We start from the raw sequence: 9,926 nt of genomic DNA, 5'->3' as shown, positions 1-9,926 counted from the left end.
ATGATCTACTTATCTCCAGATCTCCAGTTGTATTCACCCTCATTTTTCTTCCTCACTATGTTGGAACCACAACCATTCTCTTTTGCCTGTGATGTGGAGAGAGTGTCTTTAGAAGATGCTTAATTGAGGTTAGACCAATGGAAAGCCGATGGGCATTAAGACATTTAGCACAGGGTTGTGGAATGTGAATCTAAGTTAAATATGGGGAAGGCACCACTCTTTGAGAGAAAGACAAGACCTATTATAAGGTCTTTCCCATGTGGGGAGGGACCTGGAGGTGGCTCCCTTTTAGTCACTGCAAAGTCACAGGCAGCTCTTGCTTGTGTCATCTGATGAATACATGTCATAGGGAGCAGAGATGGCTAATGTGGGTTTCTCAGTAGTGGGGAAGTTCTGCTTTATCCTGACCTACTGTGTCTTCCTGAAGAATAATGCTGTTGGATGTCAGTGATGACTGTACTTTCCTGCCTAGATGAATGACAAAGGATGGAGGAGGGTGTTAGATGATGCAGTCACGTGGGCAGCTTTAAGATGTCACGTGGTTGAATAGATGTTTGAAATGAAGAAAGCTTCTGGACAGTGGAATAGGCCCGATCAGCTGGGCATGTACTGTGGTTGCTCCCTCATTTCCCACATAGATAACCGCATTCAAGGTCAGATCCAGTGTAGTTGGGAGAACCTTCAGAGAGGCTGCTTCAGTGCTGTGCAGGACGTTCCTCCCTTTCTTCAGTGCCATCATGAGTGTAGTCCTTCCTAGGTGTGTCTGGGTAGCTCAGTTATTAAGTGTCTGCCTTAGGCTCAGGTCATAAGCCCTGCATCGGGCTTCCTGCTCAATGGTGAGTTGGTTTCTCTCTCTTCTCTGCCCATCACCATCCAGCGCCACATGTGCCTCTCTCGTTCTTTCAATAAAATAGATTTCTTAGAGATTTTATTTATAAATTTGACAGAGAGAGAGAGAGATCACTAGTAGGCAGAGTGAGAAGAGACAGGAAGGGACAGGGCAGAGAGCCTGACATGGGGCTCGACCCCAGGACCCTGAAACCCTACCCCTGGGAGACTCCTGGACACCCCAGCAGTTGATATCAGATAGAGTTGCCTAGGGTCACCTGGGTGGCTCGGTAGGTTAAAGCCTCTGCCTTTGGCTCAGGTCATGATCCCAGAGTCCTGAGATCAAGCTCATCATGGGGCTTTCTGCTCAGCAGGGAGCCTGCTTCCCCCTCTGCCTGCTGTGCCTGCTGCTCTGCATACTTGTGATCTCTCTCTCTCTCTCTCTCTCTGTCAAATAAATAAAAAAAATCTTAAAAATAAACAAAAAGACAAAAAGACTTGCCTACCTGGAACAGACACATGAAAAAATGTTGACCATCATTAAGCATCAATGAGATTCAAATCAAAACCACTTTGGGATACCTCCTTACACCAGTTAGAATGGCCAAAATTAACAAGACAGGAAATACCAGGTGTTGGAGAGGATGTGGAGAAAGGGGAACCCTCTTACACTGTTGGAGTGAATGCATGTTGGTGCAGCCACGTTGGAAAACTGTGGAGATTCCTTGAGAAATTAAAAATAGAGCTTCCTTATGACCCTGCCTGCAATTGCACTCTTGGGTTTTTAACCCCAAAGATACAGATATAGTGAAAAGAAGGGCCGTCTGGACCCCAATGTTCATAGCAGCCATGGCCACAGTCACCAAAATGCACAAAGAGCCAAGATGCCCTTCAACACACGAATAGATAAAGAGGATGTGGTCCATATATACAATGGAGTATTATGCCTCCATCAGAAAGGAAGAATACCCAACTTTTGCATGAACATGGTCAGGACTGGAGGAGATTATGCTGAGTGAACTAAGTCAACCAGAGAGAGTCAATGATCATACGATTTCACTTATTTGTGGAGCATAAGGAATAAGACGGAGGCCATTCAGTGATGTAGAGGAGAAGTGAGTTGGGGGGGGGGTAATCAGAAGGGGAGATGAAGCATGAGAGACTGTAGACTCAGAAACAAATTGAGGGTTATGGAGGGGAGGGGGTTGAGGGTTGGGTGAGCCTGGTGTTGGGTATTAAGGAAGGCATGGATTACATGGAGCACAGGGTGTGGTGCATAAACAATGAATCTTGGAACACTGAAAAAATAAATTTCGAAAAGAAAAGAAAAAAAAGTTGACTACCCAGAGGGACAAACTATTCTATAACAAATATTTAATCTTTCCTTTCTCCTCTGAATATAATCCCCTCTTAGAAATTCTAAATCCTACCTCCTCCTCCTCCTTAAGTCATGGTGACACAGAACACTTACCTTCTCTTTGAGCCTGGTATCTTTCTTGTCCCCTTGAGAATTTAATTGTTTTCACTTATGAAACTGACATCATTAAGAACAGTGCAGGAAAAACAAATTTTCCTCTCCTCACATTGATCCTGTTGTGTGAACTGACCTCCATGCTTCAGACCCAGAACAGAACGTGTAGACAGAGCTGGGGATCCAAGGCAGCTGGAGTTTCATTGTTTTGCCAGTCAAGGAGGCCTCAGGAGGTTGTGGCCTTCAAACCTGCAGCCCACCCAGAGGAAGGGGCCAAGCGTTTGCTGGGAGATGCTGCACGATGGCCGGTTCCCAGAGGAATTGTGTCTGTGCTCCCAGCCGTGTTCATCATGCTGTCAGGGTGGAACCACGTTCCTGAAACATAGGGCTGAGGAAGTGAGTTGGGGAGGTCTGTGGGGAAGAGAAAGGTTACTTATTGGAAATGGGAGTCTCACTGAAGCATTAATTACTTTTTTCTTTGTTCAACCTGATGCTTTCCAAGTGATTTTCATTTCAGTCACTAAGACAACTGCTGTAAGAACACTGCCTACTTTACACTGAGAAAGCACTCAATATTTTCTGGAATGGCTAAAATAAAGAAAAAGGATAACATCCAATTTTCCTGAGAATGCTGAGAATTAGAATTCTCCTACATTGCCGATAGGAGGGTAAAAAGAACATGCAGTGTGGAAAACTGTGTGGCAGTGATGAGGGAGCAGGAGGCTGGCTGAGGACAAAGCAAAATCTGGCACCTTGCACCCCCTCTCCGCCTGCTCCCCTCTGTAGTATGTGTAACTTTCCTCAGGCATCCCTGGCTGCCCTAAAAGCAAAACAAACAGTTAACTTGCAGAGATCACAATCCTGCAAGACAGGGGTCTCCCTTCCTCTACAAATGTCCTAGAGATTTACAACAAAGAAGCTATCTTATCAATAGCCCAATTTCCAGAGACAAAAACTCAGTTCCTAGAGCCCTAAAGTCGCCCTCCCCTCCATAAAAACTGAAGGAGGCTGAGGTAGAAGGAAATGTAAATAAAGTTAAATTTCTTCTAAACCTGAATCTCACTAACAAGGACACTTGATAGGAGAAATGTGAAACGTAATCTCTAAACGTCCAAGATCGTGTCAGCAATCATTCCCAAGCATATGACCCACAGATATACATCTAAAGGGTCTCACGAGAAGATTTTTTACTAGTAGTAAATAACCTTTCTCCCAACAATAGCTAGCCCCCCAGGGTCCTGGAGTCCTTATTTCCAAAATTTCTTAGAGACCAACATCATCCCCTTTGTCCTCACCTATCCAACTCCTGTGTATATAATCAGCCACTCCTCAGGATACCGCGGCAGCATCTCTGTGTGCCCACAGGTCCTGTCCTTGTGCTCTAATAAACCACCTTTTTGCACCAGAGATGTCTTAAGAATTCTTTCTTAGCCATCAAATCTGGACCTCACCCCACCAAACCTCACCTAGGTTCTAGAACTTCATTTGGTGACCACGAAGGAACTGTGAGTCTTTACATTTGGACTCTGAGCTTCGGAGCAAAATTGGTGAGTACTTTCTTCTTCCTTTAGTCTCATTTCAGGGGCTTTTCAAGGAGTATGGTCTTATTGGAACACTTGCATGTCAATTGCTCAGGCTGTAATCCTCTATCACATGGCTACTCTATGGGGAGGAGAGCATCTGACATTTGGCTGTAAGTTAGTACCCTGGCCAGAATGGTAATAAGACCCAGAAACTTGATGGCCTCTCTTTATTCCTGTTCTTAGATAAAGTTGTCTCTCTTGGGCACAAGACAGCCACCTAAGTCACTAGGATGGCTGCCAATCTTAAGACTCCCGTGTGACGTTTCCCCCTGATTTATCTAATGTGATCCCCTCCACATCCCTGGTCTAGCCACTTCTGGCCACAGGACCTCCACTGGGAGCCTGCTGAAACCAGTACCCAATTGAATTAAAACGCAACCGGGGACCGTTTCCTGGGGAAGTTGACTGCAAGGACCACAGGTGTTGGAATGTCGCATAGACCATGATGGATTTCAGTCTTTACTGTTTCTTTTCAGTGTCTTCTACAAACTACTGTAAACTACGAAATTGAGTAACTTCTCTTTGCCAAACGTTTCTAGTACTCCCATGGGTTAAAAAATGACAGGGCAGTAACACAACCTTTAGAGTGTAGGACAGTGCAGTATCCTAGTCCATTCACCAGGCACCCATCTGTAGCCTAGGATGCAATGGGAAACAGAAGGGATGCCGGCACCCCTGCAGGGCCTTTAACAGCAGGAATGCCTTCAAGGGAAGGTAGAATGGTGATCAATAACTATTTTTGTTGAGGGATGCCTCTGGTCGCTTTTGACACCTGGAACCTCTGACATACCCTGTGTGGGATGCCACCCAGGAGTCAGGGGTATTTTGGTAAGGGACCTTATTTACTTTTTAGGAACATGGGATCCTCCTCTTCTGTGCCCAAGGACTCTTCCTTGGGATGCCTCCAAACCCACTGGAATAAATTCAAACTGCAAGTTTTAAGAAAGAAAAAGATAATTTTCTTCTGTTAACACTGAATGGCCTCAGTACTCCTTAGGAGACGGAGAAAAGTGGCCTGTAAATGGGATGCTAAATTTCAGATCAATCTATCAGTTAGACCTCTTCTGCAGGGAAAAGGGCAAATAGACTGAAGTTCCATATGTCCAAGCCTGTATGACCCTAAATCAGGATCTGAACCTGCGGGCCTCTTGTAGAATGTGTCTAACCCTCAGCCAGGTTAACAGGACCCTCTCCCCTCAGGATATATTGGGTGATGACTGTCACCCTGTCTAAACAGGCCGACTCCTCTCAACAAACCCGGGATGTTGAAGGAACTGCCAGACAGTCTCCAAAAAGAGGACACTGGCTCTGATGCTATCCCTCCTCCTGATAAACCCCGAGAACCCTCCGCCCCCAGCCCCGCCAGGAATACCACGAGCGGGACTCGCTATTTACCAAGAGCTCCATCTAAGTATGGGATGCATCCTCTTGGGGAAGTTGCTAATGGAGAAACAGGCACAATTAGAGTCCATGTCCCATTCTCCATGGCAGACCTGGCTCAGATAAAACAACGATTAATACGATATTCTGAAAATCCCTCTTAATTTATTGATGGCTTTCAAGAAGTATCTATTATGTTCGATTTGACCTGGAAGTAAATATATATATATATATATATATATATATATATATATATATATATATATATATATATATATATATCTCATGTTAACTCATTGTTGCACCCCTGAGGAAAAGAGACGAATCTGGGAGGAAGAACAGGAGTTCGCTGATGAGCTAGCAATGAGAGACAGAGATCATTACCCAGTTGGGGTACTGCTGTCTCTAAGACTGAGCCACACTGGAACTATCAGGAGGATAGTTCAGGGAGAGAAAAACGGGACCATATGATCCCTTGTTTGATAGAAGGAATGAAAAAAGGATTTTCTAAACCTGTAAACGTTGACAAACTTCAGGAAGTTACACAAGGAACTGATAAAAATCCAGCCCTATTTCAGGGGCAATTGGTAGAGGCTATCTGTAAATACACGAATCTGGACCCAGCCTCACCTGAGGGAATAACCATACTAAATATGTATTTTATAAGCCAATCGGCACCTGACATCTGCTGAAAATGAACTAAGATGGCTTTAGGTCCTCCAACTCCCATCCAGCACCTATTAGAGGTAGCGACTGAGGTCTTTAACAATAGAGATATGGCCTTAAGGCAAGAAAAGGACCAGAGGACTAAATTGCAGGGTAAGATACAGGCTCAAGTAATGGCTGCCGCTATTGTGGTTTCCCCACAGGACCAGACCAACCGGGGGCAAAAGAAGGGGCCGGCAGCGGGAAAAGAACTAGGTAAGTCCCCGTACTATACGTGTGGCCAGATCGGACACTAGAGCAAAAAATGTCTGAACAAGCACTCTGCACCAGGACCATGTCCTGTCTGTAAAGAAACGGGACATTGGAAGAGAGACTGTCCTCATCTCCAGAGAGAGAGAGAGATAGGAGCTCACTTCCCCCACCCAAGAGTCAATGTGGGAAGAACTGGCATGACCGGGCCCTGAGGCTGGTCCGGCTCCCTTTGTCATCAAGATGACTGAGCCCCAGGTTACCCTGGATGTGGGAGGTAAGTTTATCAATTTTCTTATTGATACTGGAGCCACTTACTCTGTCCTTACTCAGCACTCCGGCCCTGTTTGTCTTTCTAACCTTAAAATTGTCAGCATAGAAGGGGAACATGCCGTCAAACATGCCATCAAACAATGCCTTTAACCTGTAAATATAAGAGTCACTTGGTAACTCATGCTTTTCTAGTCCTGTCTTGTCCCACCCCATTACTCGGATGAGACTTAATGTATAAACTGGGTAGCCAATTTGCTCTTACTGTAGAGGCAGATGGCTTGTTCTCTTTAACGTCTGGAGAGCTTGATCCATACCTTACTATCCCTTCCAACATCTGGAAGGAAGTAAACCCACAAGTCTGGAATTGTGATATCCCAGGATGGGCTCTTACAGCCCAACCCATCAAGGTGACCTTAAGGGGCCCAACCAATATACCTCATAAGAAACAATATCCTCTAAAACCTGAGGCCAAAGCTGGGTTACAACCACTTATTGATAAGTTTCTAAGACATGGTATATTAAAGCCTTGTCAATCTCCTTATAACACCCCAATTTTACCAGTAAAAAAGCGAAATGGAGAATATCAAATGGTAAAAGATTTCAGAGCTATGAGGCAGTATTGCCTATTCATTCCATAGTGTCAAATCCGTACACTATTCTCACCCACGTCCCTGGTGACGCCAACTGGTTTACAGTACTCGACTTAAAAGATGCCTTTTTTTGCATCCTATTAAGTAAGGAAATGCAGTCACTATTTGCTTTTGAGTGGACTTCACCCTCAAGCTCACAGGCTGCTCAGTTAACCTGGACAGTCTTACCACAAGGATTTAAAAAGAGTCCTCATCTATTTGGAGCTGTACTTAGCAAAGATCTCCATGATGTGTCCTTATCTAAGGGGACAATAATTCAATACGTAGATGACATTTTAATCTGTAGTCCCACAAAGGAGACATCTGATGAAAATTCTGTAACGTAATTTCTTGGCAGATAGAGGGTATCGTGTATCCCCTAAAATGGCACAAATATCTCAACAAAAGATACACATTTAGGATACGAACTAACACCTGGTCACCGTATTCTATCTACTGATAGAAAAAAGGCCATACTAGATCTCAAGCCTCCAACTACAAAAAAAGACTACGCAGTTTTCTAGGTATGGCAGGTTTTTGCCACCTGTGGATTCCTGGGTTTGGACTCTTGGCCAAACCATTATATAACTCAATTAAAGACCCCAATGAGGAACCTTTGTTCTGGACTAAAGCTCAGAAGACAGCCTTTCAAACATTAAAAACTAAACTTAGGTCAGCTCCAGCTTTGGCATTACCAAATTTAGAAAAACTTTTTACTCTATATGTGACAGAAAAGCAAAGCCACGCCTTGGGAGCTTTCACCCAAAAATTAGGGAATGAAAAAAGGCCGATGGGCTATTTTTCAAAGTCACTTGACAACATAGCCCAAGGGTGGCCAGCTTGTCTTCAAGCCGTGGTTGCCACAGCCCTCCTAGTAAAAGAAGCCTCCAAGCTGACAATGGGACAGTCCCTGACAGTGGTGACTCCGCATCAGGTCCAGAGTGTCTTAGAAACCAGGGGCCACCAATGGATGATGGAAGGCCACCTTACTAAATACCAGGCTATGCTTTTAGATACACCTGAAGTAATACTTAAAACCTGTTAAACTTTAAACCCAGGGTATCTGACGCCTGGACCTGACCATCCTACCTCCATAGAACATAACTGCTCAGAGATCATTGATCTTGTCTATTCTAGCAGACCAGATTTAAAGGACTCCCCTATTGAAAATGTGGATAATAACTGGTTTACTGATGGCAGCAGCTTCATGGATAAGGGAGAAAAACGGGCTGGATATGCTATAGTTAGCTTGATTAAAACAATTGAGGCAAAACCCCTTCCAATAAATACTTCTGCCAAAAAATCGAAATAATAGCACTTACTCGTGCTCTTCAACTGGCAAAAGGCCTAAGAATTAACATCTATACTGACTGCAAATATGCCTTCCTGGTACTACGTGCCCATGGAGCTATTTGGAAGGAAAGGGGATTGCTATCAAGCCGTAACTCCCCAATCAAACATGGGCCTGATATCATAACCCTTCTTGAGGCTGTACACCTGCCCAAGGAGGTGGCAGTGATTCACATCAAAGGGCATCAAAAGGATAGGACCTTGGAATCTAAAGGAAACAATTTAGCAGACCACACAGCTAAAGAAGCAGCAAAAGGTAAGCAGATATTAAGCCTTATACCAGTCTTAATTCCAATGGAGTCCATAACTCCAGTCTATTCAGACCAAGAAACTCATATTGCTCAAGAGCAAGGATATGCTAAAAATACACAAGACTGGCTTGTTAACAATGAGGGGAAAATTTTTATGCCTAAAAACAGTCAATGGAAAATAATACAGGGTTTGCACCTGGCTACTCATTTGGGCAAAGACACTTTAAAACATTTAATTAAAAATATATTTGATGGGGGCGCCTGGGTGTCTCAGTGGGTTAAAGCCTCTGCCTTCGGCTCGGGTCATGATCCCAAGGTCCTGGGATGGAGCCTCACGTCGGGCTCTCTGCTCAGCAGGGAGCCTACTTCCCTCTCTCTATCTCTCTGCCTGCCCCTCTGACTACTTGTGATCTCAGTCAAATAAAGAAATAAAATCTTAAAATATATATATTTATTTATTTATTTATTTGATGGAGTAAATTTGACAGCCACAATAAAACGGGTTTGCCAATCCTGTATCATCTGTCCCCAAGTAAATCCGGAAGGTGCAGCTTGCCCTCCCCCTCTCTTAAAACCAGTCCAAAGGTGTTATATCCAGGAGAGGACTGGCAACTTGATTTCACAAAAATGCCACCTTGCAAAGGCTGTAAGTATCTATTAGTATTTGTTGATACTTTCACCGGACAGGTCGAGGTCTTTCCATGTAAAACTGAATGAGCCATAGAAGTAACTAAGATTTTGTTGTGAGAAATTATCCCTAGATTTGGCCTTCCTCCATCTCTTCAAAGTGACAGTGGTCCTTCTTTCACTGCTCAAATAACTCAACAAATAGCCCAAGCCTTAAAAATTAAATATTTCTTGGGGTACCAGGTGGTGGGTATTATAGAGGGCACGGATTGCATGGAGCACTGGGTGTGGTGAAAAAATAATGAATACTGTTTTTCTGAAAATAAATTAATTAATAAAAAAATCAAATATTTCTTACATTCAGCCTGGCATCCACAAGCCTCTGGAAAAGTAGAAAAAACTAATCATACTTTAAAATGTCATCTTACGGGACGCCTGGGTGGCTCAGTTGGTTAAGCAGCTGCCCTCGGCTCAGGTCATGATCCCGGCATCCTGGGATAGAGTCCCACATCGGGCTCCTTGCTCAGCAGGGAGCCTGCTTCTCCCTCTGCCTCTGTCTGCCATTCTGTCTGCCTGTGCTCGCTCTCTCCCTCTCTCTCTCTCTGATAAATAAATAAAA

The sequence above is a fragment of the Mustela lutreola genome, chromosome 16 (assembly GCF_030435805.1).
Source record: "Mustela lutreola isolate mMusLut2 chromosome 16, mMusLut2.pri, whole genome shotgun sequence".
NCBI classification, from domain to species: Eukaryota; Metazoa; Chordata; class Mammalia; order Carnivora; family Mustelidae; genus Mustela; species Mustela lutreola.
This window is presented reverse-complemented; position numbering follows the sequence as displayed.